Here is a 15,341-nt window from a genome sequence, read left to right as displayed (position 1 = left end):
TCACACTGTAATTTTATTGTCAACATCCTTTCTCTTATCACTCTGAAAATCATTTACCCATGAATAGCATAATAACAACAAAGAAAGATTGCTATGGGGAAATGATTAAGTAACCTGGAGTACAAGACACATATTGATAAAACTTGCCAAAAGGTGACAGTTCTGTAAGAACACAAAGAAAGCAGTCTTTGACTTTTCATTATGTCCTCAGTTTGAAAAATGGCAGCAGGCTTAGGGACCAAAACTGTCACCAACGTCTCCCACGATCTCTGCCCCAGCACTTGTGACCTGGCCACTCTTTCTAAGGAAGTGGTTCCCATCTACAATTCTGCAGGTACTTCTGCAGGGGGGAAACTAACTACAACACTAAAGATTTTATGATAGTATTTTCATGCTACCTATAAAGCATCACATTAGGGTGATTTCCCTTGACTGCTACTTACCACTGAATTTCTGAACAGGAGAGGTCATGGCCGTGTGTTCGTTTGGCCTTCACACCCACATGACTCTGACTCAATTCTACAGTGTCTTGTAACCTTCCTCTGAAGAAGGATCATGGAAAAAGCCAACTCACTCCAAAGGTCCTGCGTGGTTCAATGAGCCTGGGATCAGTGTCACCGTAACACATCTCTTACTATAGTAGAAATGTCTTTTAGGTGTGTGCCCAAATGTGTGGACCCTCCCGAGAAGAGTTCACAGCACACTGAGGTCCAGGGCCCAACCCTGAGAATGCTGACATCTTTCAGGCACTTGGCATTAGTGCAAGCCAGTCCTGGAAGGGGAAATGAATAGTCAACCTGCATCATTCCTTTTCTAAGAATTTGTAGACTGTCTACCCTATGTCAGGTCCTGGGCTGGGTACTGGGATTCCAAATGAACAAAATGAGGTCTCTGACCTCGAGGAGCTGATGATGGAGTGGAGGAGAACTATACAGCAGGTAATAACATTCTGGTGTGATAAGGTAGCTGAGGGCGCCCAGGGGAGGCCCCTTGCTGGAGGAAGGGGCACAGAGTGAGGATATCAAGTCATAAAGCCGACGGGTGGGAGTGGCGGCAGGGAGAGGCGGAGGGCAGAGGGATCGGCACGTGAGGGGCGCGCCGGTAAGGGCAAGCAGGAGACCTGGGAGAGTTGGAGCTGCAGCACTGAGTGGGAGCGGGTGAGTGGAGAGAGATGGGGCTGCACCGCAAACAGGGCCATGCCCAGCTGTGGGGGAGGCTCAGCCCGGCCACAGCCATTCCTCTCTGCTCTGGAGGCCCTTGATAGATACTTTGTTGCTTGATTTTCCTCCGGCTTCGACTCACCTTTGAACTTTTGGCCTCTTCCAGAAGCCTTCAATGCCCATGACTTACAGGACAGACTTCTAGGCTTGACCTTCAGGGCCTCCGCCAGCTCTATCCAATCTACTTGCCCCTCCACAAGCTTCCTCCTCCTCCTCCTCCTGGCCGACTTGCCCTTTGAGATAAACCGTATGCTGCCAAGGCTGGGGACGGTGCTCACAAAGGCTCACTGGACCACTCAACAGGGACCAGAGCCTGAGCTCCCTTCTGTCGCTTTGCAAGGAGCACTGAGGTTGCCAGAGAGTGTTGAAGCCCAGGGCCACGCGGAGACGTCCTGACTTAACCAACAGAGTTCAGGCAAATGGAAGAGGACCCAAGTGGAAGAGGACGAGGATCCTCACCCTGAGATGGAGACAGTCTCACGCTGGATCCTCCATGGCCAAGATCACCTCCCAACCCACCAGTTATATCAGCAAATATGTCCTGCGGTTCTGGATCACTGAGCGGCCAGATATGAAAACTATTTACCCCTGAAAGTGGCAATGCAGATTACCAGGGGACTTTCCTCGTTGGCTATATGAACTTTGGCATGATTTGAACCTATCTATAGATGTAAAAATACACTCGTAATAAAAGCAACCATGTTTTTGAATGCCAATAAACAGGAAGCTCATAAAAAGGATGCCATGGCTGGATTTTGTGTTCTTTTTGCTTCCCCTGAAACTTTCAGACCTGGGCAGGTGCCAGGGAGATAGAAATGAGTACAAACAGATTATCAATCCCACCACCATAGAGATCAGTGTGCGTGTGCGTAGGGAATGGTGGAGAAGGGGGGTCTGAGACAAAAGAGGGTGACCAAGTCAGGGGGCTAGCAGCAGACTCCACCAACACCGGCATGGAGAAGTCCCCAGTAGGAATACCCATTTCTTGGAGCAAAAACAGGCAGGAAGATGATGAATCTAAGACTTGGAGGACATTCTAAGAAAGGAATTGATTCTCCTTGTCTTGAATCCAAACAGGAGAACTGGACAGATGAATGTCCCTGGAATGTCCCACATGCTATAGGAAGATGTCTTCTGCCATGTCCAGGGTCCCCAGCAGACTACTGTGGAGCAAGGACTACTAGTCCCGAGAAGTGTGGAGCCATGTGTGGGGACCACCTGGCACCCTGTAGGGTCAGGTGACCTCTAGGACGATCAGAGGCAGTCTGGCTTAACAGAGAGCACTCAGGAGCTCCCCTTTCCTCACCTCCCCAATACAGTCACTGGACTAGTCCTGTTGGTGCCATTGCCAAAATATATCCCTCCTGTCCATTGATCCCATCTTCCCGCAGGCATCCCAGGCCAAGCCACGGTCTCCTCGGTGGCCTCCTGGCCTCCACTCTTAGTGCCCCCTGGTCTGCTGTCCTCACGGAAGTCTCAGTGATGCTTCTTTAGTGTGTGTGTGTGTGTGTGTGTGTGTGTGAGAGAGAGAGAGAGAGAGAGAGAGAGGGCAAATACTTAACAGGTAAAATTGTCCCTATTCATCCCTTCGTGTTGTTTTGAAGTCCACGTGCGTTGTGGAATGGTTAAATCAGCTGGTTAACCTATGCATTACCTCCCAGGCTTGTCGTTGTTTTAACATCTACTCTCAGCGATTTTCATCACATTATGTTGTCATTAACCATAGTCACCATGTGGAATAACAGAGCTCTTGAACTTGAGCCCCCTCTCTGAGGTTTTGTACAGATTGTCCAGCAGCTTCCCAACCCCAGGCCCTGGTAACCACCTTTCTACTCACTACTTTCATGAGTTAAAATTTTTTTTTAACCAGTCACCTTTTGTTGGGTATGAATTCTCAGGATATAAAAGGATTGGATGGGGGGGGGGGGGCTGGAGTTGTGGCTCAGCGGTAGAGCGCTCGCCTGGTACATGCAGGGCCCTGGGTTCGATCCACAGCTAAAGATAAATAAATAAAATAAAGGTATTGTGTCCAACTACAACTAAAAAATAAATATTAAAAAATATAAAAGGACTCGGCCATGTTTGAGGTGTTGATGGAGGGGAGCTGGGCCAGGGCAGGAGGGCTCAGGAGTGCAGAGTGTGCCCCCCACACCGCCCCTCTTCAGGGGTACTCGCATGGCTGCTCACATATGAGTTCCTTGAAGTCCGCAGCTGAAAAGTACATGGCTATCAACACCATGTTAACCCCAGTGATTCCTCCTCTCGTCACACTGATGAACGTGCAACACCAGCAGCAACCTCTCCGGAACGGTGAAACCCCACATCAGTACTCCATGAGCTTCTTTTCCTTCACTGGTGCGTCTGGCGCCATCTTGGAGTACCAATAACACAATGGGGAAGGACAGTCTCTTCAACCAATGGTGTGGGGACAACTGGATCTCCATGTGCAAAAGATACTGGCAGTTGGACTGGGCTGTGCCAGGGCTGCCAGATAGGGAGCACCTACAAATTCAATCTTTTAAAAATTCTACAAATAAGTGAGATTGCACAGCACTTGTCTTTCTGTGCCTGGCGTATTTCACTTACCGCAGTGTCCTCTGGGTTCATCCATGTTGCTGCACATGACAGATTTCCTCCTTTCTTAAGACTGAGTAGTAGTCCCCTCTTAACACCATATGTTCCTTATCCTTCATCTCTTGATGGACATTTAGGTGGATTCCATACTTTGGCTATTATGAATAATGATGCAATGAACATGGGGATGCAGATAACTCTTTGACATACAGATTTTGATATATATCCTGTGGTGAGATTGCTGGACCATTTTTAATATTTTGAGGAGCCTCCAAACTGTTTTCCAAAATGAGAATGCGCTATTTATATTTCCACCAACAGGTTTCATTTTCTCCATATCTTTTCCAATATTTATCTTTCCTTTTCTTGATAGTAGCCATCCTAACAAGCATAAAGTGATATCTCATTTTGGTTTTAATTTATTTGCATTCACCAATGATTAGTGATGTTAAGTCTTTTCACAGATAGCTGATGGCCAGTGTATGTCTTCTTTTGAGAAATGCCTATTCAGGTCTTATTTGTTTGTTTGGTAGTTGGTTGGTTGGCTGGGGTTTTTCCCAGCTTTGGGACATTTTTCAATCAGGTTGTTTTCTTGCTATTGTTGTTTGAGTTGGTGCATATTGTGAATATTAACTCTTATCAGATGTATGGTCTGCAAGTATTTCCTCTGGTTCCCTTTGTTGTCTTTTCATTCTCTTGATTGTTTTCTTGGCTGTGCAGAAGCTTTTTAGTTCTATTTATCTATTTTGATTTTTGAGGCCTGTGCTTTTGTGTTCACATACAAAAAAACTCATCATCCAAACAAATGATATTGATCCTTCCCTGTTTTCTTCTAATAATTTTACCATTTCAGGCCTCATCTTTATCAGTTCTCAATTAATTTTTTTTTGAGTTGATTTTTGTATACGGTGTGAGATAAGGGTCAAAATTCATTCTTTTGCATAGGAATATCCAGTTGTCCCCCCACCATTTGTTGAAGAGACTGTCCTTTTCCCACTGTGTTATTGGTACCTCTGTGGAAAATCAATTTGTCATGAATGGATGGATTCATTTCTGGGCTCTATCCTGTTCCATGGTCGATGGGTCTGTTAGGCGATGCCATGCTATTCTGATTATTAGAGCTGTGTAGCTTGTTTTAAAGCCAGCTAGTCTGATGCCTCCAGTTTGTTCTTTCTGCTCAAGATTGCTGGGCTCTTTGGGGTCTTTTGTGGGTGTATATGAATTTTAGGATTGCATTTTCTATTTATGCATAAAATGTCACTGGAATTTTGTTATGGATTGTACTGAATCTGTAGATAACTTTGGGTATATGGACATTTTAATAGTAATTCTTCTAATTCGTGAACTCAGGATATCTTTCCACTTATTTGTGTTTTATTCAATTTCTTTCATCAATATTTTGTAGCTTTTGGTGTTCAGGTCTTTCACTTCCTTGGTTAAATATATTCCTAAGTATTTCACTTTTTGGAAACTTTTGTAAATTGGGTTGCTTTCATGTATAGAAATGCTACTGATTTTTGTAGGTGGATATTGTGTTCCTAATCTAGAAAAGAACAACAAATAAATAATGGGTTCAGCAAATTCTATTAAAACATAGTTGTTATAATAATCATGAAGGAGACATTTTTATTGGCATTAGCTCTGTTAGCCTTGTTAGAATTTATAGACTCGGGGAAGATAGGTTAGATGGCTCAGTCCCTTTATGAACCTATGTGTGTGGTTTTTTTTTTCTCTCAATAAATTTACCTACAGCAATTACAGAGGTCAAAATCATACATGGACATTAGGTCCTTCCAACACTTGGAAGCACAGTTGGTGACAGAGTCTCTCCCTTGGAACAGCAGTTTGAGAATCAGGGATTATCCTTTATTCCATAAATACGTATTGTGCCTACTACGTGCCAGACCCTGTGAGATGAACAAAGAACACAGGACCTTGCCCTCCTGGGGCTTCTGGACTCGTGAAGAAACAGGTGGACAAGTGAGCACGTAGGTAGGAGGGGCTGAGCCGGCGCTCCTTCCCTTTATCCTCTCTTGTTTTCACCACTCGAGCAACTAATTCAGACCCATCTGATGACCACTAGAAAGGAACAGTGCCAGCTCTTCAGGATCTGACTCCTCCTTCCCCTTCCGGGTTCACTGGGCTGGCTTGCCTGAACTTGACCACAGAGGTACTTCGCACTTAAGAGCCACCAGGCAATTCTCGTCAGCGTGGGTGCTGTTTCGCGAGCGTTCAGACCTTCCACTGGAAGGCTGGGGAGACAGCTGAGAGGTGTGCCCTCCATGAGGACCTAGACTGGGACCTGCAGAACTGGGGCTCCAGGAAGAAGCTGGCTTCCAGAGAGCAAAGGTGGGCGAGGTGGGAACTGCTCGTGAGACTCTGCTTCCTGCAGATCTTCAAGCACCCGCACCCCAGAGCCCCGTTACTCCTTCACTATGAATCTCCCAGTCGGGGTGTTTCAGAACCTAGTCCCACAGACGCCTGGGCTTCAGGGCTTCATAAACCCTTAAAATGGAGGGAGTATGTGTGCATTTCCCGGGTACAGAGCTCCTGCTTTTTATCCTGTCCTAAGAAGAGTCTGGGTTTTAGAGGTTAATGTTCCCATCTAACTGGCCATTATGAGCAGAGGTCCTAGTGTAGGACACAGAGCAGTGACTCCATGTCCTGAGGCCATGGTCATCCAAAGGATGGCATCCAACCCCTCCTGGAGGAACCAGGGGACAGTGAGCACAGTTAGCTTTCACAGCTCCATGCAAGAAGCCAAGCACCTCAGCTACAGCCCCCCACAGTTAGAGGACAAGTATCAGCATTATCACACCCACTTTGCAGATGAGGAAATTGAAGTTTGGGGAAGTGAAGTAACCTTTCTATCATCCCGATAATACTTCAGATCATGGATTCAATCCAAGGACTAATCGATATCAGGGCCACCTGTGTGACCAGTACCCTATTTGCTCTTCCAAAGTCCTGGAGGACCTGCCATCTCTCCTGGGAACCAAACAACTCTGTTCAAAGAACCTCCAGCTACCCACTTTGCTGTTCAAGTCAAGTCCAAGGACTGCTACCAAAGGGGTGTCTCTGGCAAAATCTGATTTTAAAAAAAAGAAGAAGAAAGAGGAAAAGGAAATCCAAATAAGTTCCCAAGGTCTCTCTGTGCCTTGAGCTCTGCCGCCTGGTGAGAACCATTGTGCATCTTAATTAAAGTAAACAGATGCACATAATAGTTTCTGTTGACTCTTTTTAGGTCTGGCCACTTCATTGAGGTCTTTTCAAAGGTGAGAACTCAGGTTCCCTGCCTCAAAATTGCTTTGCCAAAGTTATGATTCACCTCAACTCAACCTCAGGTAATCCACACTGCACCTACCTCAGGGCCAAGGGCCCCAGGCAAGGGGAGGGGCAGCGGCCACAAAGGTGGACAAAGCACTTTGTCTTCCTCTGTGGAAAGAAGTAAGGATGGATTGCTGTAACTGATAGAGCCCTAACATGAGGTGCCAAACATTGCTCTAAGTGTCTCTAAAGGGTCAGATTGAAAAATGAGAATGAGAAAGGCCAGTTAATGAGGACCCTCGTCAGACAAGGCTTGTTAGAGACAGTGACCCCACAAGCTTCCCTGAGGCAGGTTTTCTTTGCTATTTTACAGATGAAATAGAGTTGGGAAAATGACACAGTGTCACACAGCTAATAGGCAGCTAATAACGTTGCTTCCACACCCCTTTCTACTTCCCATAGCCTCCTGTGGAGAACCTTGCAGTAAGGAGAATGCAGTCCCTAGTTTACCACTTTTATCTACTTCTATTCCAAGAAGCATGTTCAACATACTGATACAAAAGCATGTTTTGATTCTAGGTTGGAGATCGGGACATATGCAGTGTGTGATCTGGAAGGGACAAAAGTTTGCAGGCAAGGACCTTCTTCTTTTTTTTTTTTTTTTTTAGTTGTAGGTGGACACAGTAACCTTTTATTTTTTGTGGTGCCGAGGATTGAACCCAATGCCTCACGCATGCTGGACGAACCCAGGGCTTCACGCATGCTGGGCGAGAGCTCTACCACTGAGCCACAACCCCAGCCCCTGACCCTCCTTTTCAATGTCAGTTTTCAGAAGTCTTGAATGAGTGCGAATGAGCTCAGGCCTGGTGTTCTCGGTGCCTGTGTTCTCTAGCACTGGCCATTCATCTTATGTCCTTTGCATTAACAGTGAGCTTGAAAAATCGTACCAGCCTCTTGTCAACCCATGCAGGGACATTATCTAGTGCCCATCTTTGCACTGCAGTTAATCATTTATAGGATTTCTTCACAGCTTAGAAAATGCCAGTAATGTGCAGTACAAAATAATCTGCCAGAAAGATTAGTTTTCATGGCTTCATTACATTATACAACAGCCAAATTGCTGGCATTTGGGTTATCAGGCGCTGGGATTGTAGGGACACGCCTCGATCCAAAGCGGCTTTATTATTATGAATAACTCTGATTCCCAAAAGTTTTCTAGGCAAAAGTCCACCAACCCTGTTTTTTTTCCAGCATTTGGCTACCAAGAGCCACGTTATCTAGTCCAGGTACTGTGTGTTATCTGAAGTGAAGTGTTGAATAGGAGGGGCCATAAACCTTAATTTACCAAAATTGATATGTGTGGAGATGCCATAAAAATGCCTACTGCTTTTACTCCTGGTAATTGAGGACAATTATGAGATATCTTTTATCCACACTGTTCTGTACTCTGTGGAAATTAACCAGGAAAATTAACCTTAAAATCAGCCAGGGTGGGACTGCAAATTGGTGCAACCGTTATGGAAAGCAGTATGGAGATTCCTCAGAAAACTTGTAATGGAACCACCATTTAACCCAGCTATCCCACTCCTCGGTTTATACCTAAAGAACTTAAAATGAGCATCCTACTGTGACACACTGTTTATAGGAATGTTTGTAGCAGCTCAACTCATAATAGCTAAATGATGGAACCAACCTAGTGCCCTTCCACAGATGAATGGAATAAAGAAAAGGTCTCATATATACACAGTGGAATATTAGTCTTAAAGAGAATGAAATTATGGTATTTGCTGGTAAATGGGGGGAGCTGGATAATATCATGCTAAGTGAAATAAGCCAATCTCAAAGAACCAAAGGCTGAATGTTTTCTCTGATATGCGGATGCTAATTCACAATAACGGTGAGGGGGTAGGGAAGAACAGAGGTACTTTGGATTGGACAGAGGAGTGTGAAGGGAGGGGAGGGGTATGAGGGTAGGAAAGATAGCAGAATGAATAGGACATTGTTACCCTATGTGCATATATGGTTACAAGACTGGTATGATTCTAAATCACGTACAACCAAAAGAATGAGAAGTTGTACTCCATTTATGTAGGATATGTCAAAATGTGTTCTATTATCATGTCTAACTAATTAGAACAAATAAAGAAAAAAGATTAGTCAGGGTATTCTAAGCCCCCAAATTTCATGCTTAATTACTGAAGCTCATAAAATTGCTAAGATTGGCCAAGCGTAGTGGTGCACTCCTGTAATCCCAGTAACCTTGGAAGCTGAGGCAGAAGAATCACAAGTTCAAGGCCAGCAGCAGCAACTTTGTAAGACCCTTTCTCATAATAAAAAATAAAAAGGTCTGGGATGCACTCAGTGGCAAAGTGCCCCTGGGTTCAATCCCCAGTACCAAAAGAAAAAAGAAAATGGTAAGATTGTTAATTTTGAAAGAACTTTTGTCCAATCAAGAGAAAAGTCATCCTGTTCTCAGATCTTGGGCAACGTCAGAATCAAGGGGATGTAAGAATCCTAATACGCGCTCCACTAACTGGGATAAGGTGAGCGCTGAGAACTGCACATTGAAGGGATGCAGCTGGCCTGTCTAGGGACTTCTGGCAAGCTGCCCATCAGTGGTGCCCGGGCCACCCACACCCTGATGACGGGAACAGTAATCCTAATCTTTCTGGCTCTAGCCTCCTGATTTCCTTTCCCCAGTTGAAGGCTAAGGTAAAATGATAATGTCCTTTTAGCCTTTGGGAAAATAGTAATTTATTTACTTATCAGTTCAAAGTCAGGTTAAGAGATCGTAACTCACAGAGGCCAGGGTAGTTAGAGTGGTTCACCGAGCACTTTCTTAAACCGCAGAACTGCTGGCCTCCTGACCTCAACGGTCTTCATCGAGTTCCCCCAGCCTCTCACCAACTCTCCCTCTCACTTCCCCAGTGCTCGGGCTGCCTCCCCCTTTCCCTGTTCTCCGTCATTTGAAGTTAAATTGAGTTTGAAGAGAGTTTTGTCATGGCTGCTGTTCACTTAAACACCAGAGGAGGGCTGGGGCTGGGGCTCAGAGGTAGAGCGCTCGCCCAGCATGCATGAGAGGCACTGGGTTCCATCCTCAGCTCCACATAAAAATAAAATAAAGATATTGTGTCCACCTACAACTAAAAAATAAATATAAAAAAATCAAAGGACCTCTATGTCTAGTTTCATTTATAAAAGCTTATTAAATTTGTTTGAATTTTGTTTTATGTTACCATCTTTTTCTTTCCGTCACTAGCTAATTACTTCTCACTTTTCTTTGTGCCAAAACCTCAAGAAATACAAAATGTAGACACGTTTTCTTGGTGGCAGAGGAAAGTGTTCCTCTGGTCTGGGTCTGCATGGCCTCTGGTGAAGCTTCCATGAAGCCTCTTCTGTAGCAACGTAGCGCCAAGCTGGGTTTCCTTTGAAACTTTGGGTTGGTTTTGTGAGAAAAATAAGCCTGACAGACTGTTGGTTAGAGCCCAGTGGTGGACAGATGACCTGACTGTGCGGCCTGGTGACTGCCTCCCGCATGCACACAGCCGGTTCATGTGCTGAGGCTGATCCTCAGCATGATGGTATTTGGAGTTGGAGTTTGGGGAGCTGATTAAGTCAGATTAGGTCATAAGGGCTCTGGGAGCCTTAGCTTTCTTGAAGGGAACTGAAAGAGATCTCATGTCCACCTAAGGACAGAGAGAAATGAGGGTCCTCTATGAATCAGGAAAGGGGCCCTCACCAGACACTGCATCTGCCAGTACCTTGACCTTGGGTGCACCAGGCAGCTGGAGGTGGGGCAGGGAGCGGAATGGAGTAGATTTCCTGCTCAGGTGATGTGATTTTGCTAGCAACTGGATGTGAACGATGGCCGGTGCATTTCCTGAAGGCTGGAGCTAGATGGTTCTGGTTGCATGATCTGCAAGATGGATTACAAGCACACATGTCTCCCATATGAGAGCAAATCTCCTTCTCTCTGGGACAGAAGAAGGGGAGGAATGGGGCACCTAACCACATCCAGATTGGTTCTTTTAACAGGATGGTGACTTGGCCCTTTTGGGACTTCTGATTGAGGTTCCCCTTGGCTCCTGCATTTCATTGATTCTACTGTCCGACTGCCCTCCACGTCAGCAGAAGTGGCTTCGGATAAACAATAACAAAAATGGGCATTTAAGGACACCAGAATAGAGGCCAAGGGGATGGGGGGGCTCAAGGGAGCAGATGTAACTCTGGCACCGGTCAGATGGCTATTTTTAGCATTAGAGTTGGCGAGGATCCTGGTTTGTATGAATCAAAACTCTCTCATGGTTGCAAGAAATAGAAACTTAACAGGAACCGCTCAGGCAAAAAGGGTGTCTCATGATCCCTGAGGCAGGATGCGGCCAGCCCCAGGGGTGGTGGGGAACCAGGAGCTCGTCCCTAAAACCAGCCCCTCAGGACTCTCCCCTGCCCCGGATTCCAGGTTTCTGGAACTCTCCTCCTGCTCACACGCTCCCTCCCCCACTCTCTGCTGGGTGTTCTCTGCCTCTCAGGGAACCTCAGACTGCCAGCAGCTCTCAGGTTTGTATCTGCCCCTTTTAAGAGACCAACAGCCTTGACCCTAGAATCTTTTAGTTCCGGTCTAAAGGCCCACAAACTGGAAAGCAGAGCTGGACACTGCATTTAAATGGCAATCCACTCAGGGCGGAGAGACCCTCCGTTGTTTCCACCTAGAGTCAGGCTGGAGGCCAGGGGAGGTGGGGGCAATGGGAGGGTGGAGGTTCCAGCCACTTCTGGAGCTGCAGCTGGTGGCAGCACCACCCTAGAAATGGCTGCCTGGGCACCCCGGGCACCTTCCGTGGGAAGTGGGCCAGAGGACAGCTCCAAGATGGGTCCTAAAGGGGCAGAAAAACCAGCAGGCCCTCAGCACAAAGTGGCCCGTGCTTAAGGGGAAGCTTCCATGAAGTCATGCTATGTCACCGCTGTCCCAGACATTTCAGCTGGAGCTCACCCCTCACAGGAATTTGCCATCTAGTACCGGAAACAGGAGCACGAGGGGGACGGGAGAGTCCCCTTCCAGGAAGGCTGCATTTCTTCTAAACGGCTGTTTCACGAAAAGAGGGGAGACAGGAGGAGGGCGGCACTCTGAGGCCACCTTACATAGGGAAGGGCTGTTTGCCAAGGCAGGAGGACAGCTCCCTGTGTCCCCAGCAGGTAGCACTGCACCTAAGGGCAACTTGCCAGGGTACAGATTGTTGGCCCATGTAAGATCGAGTTGCCTTGGGGGACAGGGAGCCCCCATTCCTAGAGGTGGCCCTCTGTGACAGGCAGCACACAGAGGAAACTTGGGAGGGAGACTGAGCCATATGACCCCCACCTTCCTTCCAGTCTTAGAGCCCCCAGTGCAGGTCTACCCATGGAGTCACAGCCCTGCTTTCCAGGGGCAGCCAGATGGCCACCATCAGTGGACCTGGAGAAGACACTGGGCAGAGTGGGTCCTGCCCCACCGGCACCCTGGGGGCTGGGGTGTGGTAGGTCCTGAGAAGGGCCTATGGCCACCCTCCACTCAGAGCATTCGCCTGTTCTCACAAAGTGATGCTCATTGTCATCAGCACACAAACCCCATCAGCACAAGACCCGTCACTCAGAAAATAGAAAAATGAATTGTCACCTATTCACGTGATAGAGTATGATGCAGAGGCAAATGGAGAGAAATGTAAATATGACACAGGCATCTACACACATGTAGACACATACACATGTACACACACGTGCATACGTATGTCAGCACCATTGAGCTAAAACAAATCAAAGCTGAGAGACAAGTGACACTACAGTGTCATTTCTGAAGTAACCACACATCCACGGGCAATGTGTGTTGCTACCCGTGTGTGAGAAAAACGACACCAAGGAAATGGCAGTGGGTGCCTGGCGGGAGGCAGGAAGGCTGGGCTTGGGTGGGGGTGACCTGAGGACGTCAATTTTGTACTTACAAAAAAGCATAAAGCCAAACACAGTGGTGCACTGAGTGATTGCCCTGAAATCCCAGAGGCTTGAAAGGTTGAGGCAGGAGGATCCCAAGTTCAAAGCCAGCCTCAGCAACTTAGTGAGACCCTGTCTCTAAATAAAATATAAAACAGGTTGGGGATGTGGCTCAGTGGTTAAGCACCCCTGGGTTCAAAATCCTGTACAAAAAAAAAAAAAAAAAAAAAGCAAATAAAACAAAGTGTGAATGTGAATCTGGTTAGGGAGAACACAATGTTTGCTACATTGAGAAACAAACTGAGGCCCCAGGAGAACAGTTTTTGACATATTGACAGATGCATGTTAAGGGGCACATTCCCGGCTGGGCACCCAGCCGCCCTGGGCTCTGACCCAGGTCTGCTCAGCAGCTGCCTCTGCCCCACGCTGGACTTGAGCCGTCCCACCTGATGCCATCCCTGCTTCCTGACCACACATCTTCCCCTTGGATCTCAAGTATAGAAGGCTCCAGTTGTCCAGTGGAGGTGACCGGCTTGCTCGGCATCCCTGCAAGAAGGGCCACACGTCAAAGTCGACATTGAAGCCAGGAAGCAGCTGGTGACAGGAGTCCCGTGGCATCCTGGGGCAGGAGCAGAGGAAGGCAGAGGGGCTGTAAGTAATCATTCTTGTCACCCTGGAGAAGAACAATGCCACTCCAGCCCAGCGTGTCCCCCTGGGAGGAAGAGGGCCCAGCACAAGGTGGAAACAGGTTGAAGCCCTCGGGCAGGGTTCAGCCTCAGTGCCTCGGTCTCCTGTCAGTTCCCAGGCTGTGCCCCACACCAAGAATCCGTGTGGAGGGGACCCCCAGATCAGTGTGTCCCCATGAACAAACAGGTTCAAACCAGATCACAGCCCTGTGCCATGGCGGAAATGAAGTCCTGCCAATTTTCCATAATAGAAGAAATAATGCTTAGCAGGGGCAGAGAAGAAGAGCGCTGAGGGAGAGGACGCCAGCCCCACAGAGGAGGAGCAGGGAGGTGCTCCTAGTCCTCAGCGATGCTCCAGCCCCCTAGGTCCTAACAGTCCACATGCAAATCACCTGGAGCCAGGTGCAGCGAGGCTTCCCAGGGAATGAGTCTGCAGGACGTCTGTGGACCTGTGTCCATGGCCACTGGGGTTCATTCACTCCTCAGCCATTCAGGTCCTGCTACATGCCCCGCCTTGTAGGGGCCGGAGAGCCCGTGCGTGGGGTCCTGCCTCTCACAGGGCTCACACTAGCAAGAAGCCAGCAGTAAACAGGCAAGTCACCTTGCTGACACATGCGGAAGGGAGTGTCACAGCTGCAGCAGAGCAGGGGCCGAGGGTGGCAGTTGGGTTCTGAGCCCCTTGCCCAGGCCCGGCAGTGCTGGGCACACTGGAGCTGGGCGGTGTCCTCCGTCCATTACTTCCTCCAGGCACAGGTCCAGGTGGCCAACACCTCCCTGCTGTACGCGACATTAGTTCACCCCCTAGTGGATACACCATCATCACAGCCACAGGGTTTTTGTTTGGTTTCTTCAGTACGAATAACCACTGAGTTGTACCCCAGTTCGTTCGTTCGTTCGTTCGTTCTTTTTTTCTTTTTCTTTCTTTCTTTCTTTCTTTACTTTAGTTTTAAATTTTCAGACAGGGTCTCTTTCAGGCTGGCCTCAAACTTGTGGCCTCCTAACTCAGCCTCCTGAGTTGCTGGGATCACAGGTATGTATTACCACACCTGGCCACAGGCACAAATTTTCATGGGTCCTTCCTTTTCTTGTAGCCCAATAATTAATAGATGACGTTATTGATTCTGGACCACAGATGCAATGTTCCTGACTTAGTGTAAGACAGGGTTCTGCTGAGAAGCGGAACCAGTGGGGTACACAGAGGTGCACAGAATGGGATTCACCATCAAGAAGGGCTCCCATGATGGTGGAGACTGAGCTGTCCCATGACTGCTGTCTGCAAGCTGGAGGTGAAGGAAAGCAGGTGGTGTCATTCTGGCCCCAACCTGAAGGCCCCAGAAACATGAACACTGATGTGTGAGGGTGGGAGGCAGATGTCCCTGCTCACACAGAGCAAATGTGCCCTCCCTCTGCCTTCTGTCCTACCAGGGTTCTGGGCAAATTGGATGGTGCTGAGCTGCGGTGTGAGCAATCTTCATTATTCAGGCTACAGAACGCTAACCTCATCCAGAAATACCTCCCCCATATGCTCAGAAATGATGCTTTTCCAGCTGTCGAGCATCCACTCGCAGCCACCACACCCTGGGTTACAGGGCAGTAGTGGGCTTCTAAAATGAACCACCAGGAGGACGGACCCCGT

The 15,341-nt window shown here is 47.7% G+C and overlaps 2 long non-coding RNA genes across 3 annotated transcripts; one reads left to right on the top strand and one right to left on the bottom strand.

The window, feature by feature from the left end:
• Positions 1-5,843: 5,843 nt before the first annotated feature.
• Positions 5,844-7,015, top strand: LOC124095636 (uncharacterized). Its single transcript, XR_006852545.2, has 2 exons — positions 5,844-6,143; positions 6,685-7,015. It is a non-coding gene; the product is annotated as an uncharacterized LOC124095636 (long non-coding RNA).
• Positions 7,016-13,266: 6,251 nt separating this feature from the next.
• Positions 13,267-14,447, bottom strand: LOC124095596 (uncharacterized). Of its 2 annotated transcripts, none has more exons than XR_006852531.2 (2): positions 14,098-14,447; positions 13,267-13,638 (listed from the first exon to the last, which is right to left on the bottom strand). It is a non-coding gene; the product is annotated as an uncharacterized LOC124095596 (long non-coding RNA). The 2 variants fall into 2 exon arrangements; XR_006852530.2 differs by having other exon boundaries at positions 14,307-14,447.
• Between the last annotated feature and the right edge of the window lie 894 nt (positions 14,448-15,341).

This window comes from Marmota monax, unplaced genomic scaffold (assembly GCF_021218885.2).
Source record: "Marmota monax isolate L192 unplaced genomic scaffold, Marmota_monax_Labrador192_F-V1.1 WCK01_AAM20220418_F8-fsc00076, whole genome shotgun sequence".
NCBI classification, from domain to species: Eukaryota; Metazoa; Chordata; class Mammalia; order Rodentia; family Sciuridae; genus Marmota; species Marmota monax.
Note: the sequence above shows the minus strand (reverse complement) of the source record. Positions and strands in the feature narration are given on the sequence as shown.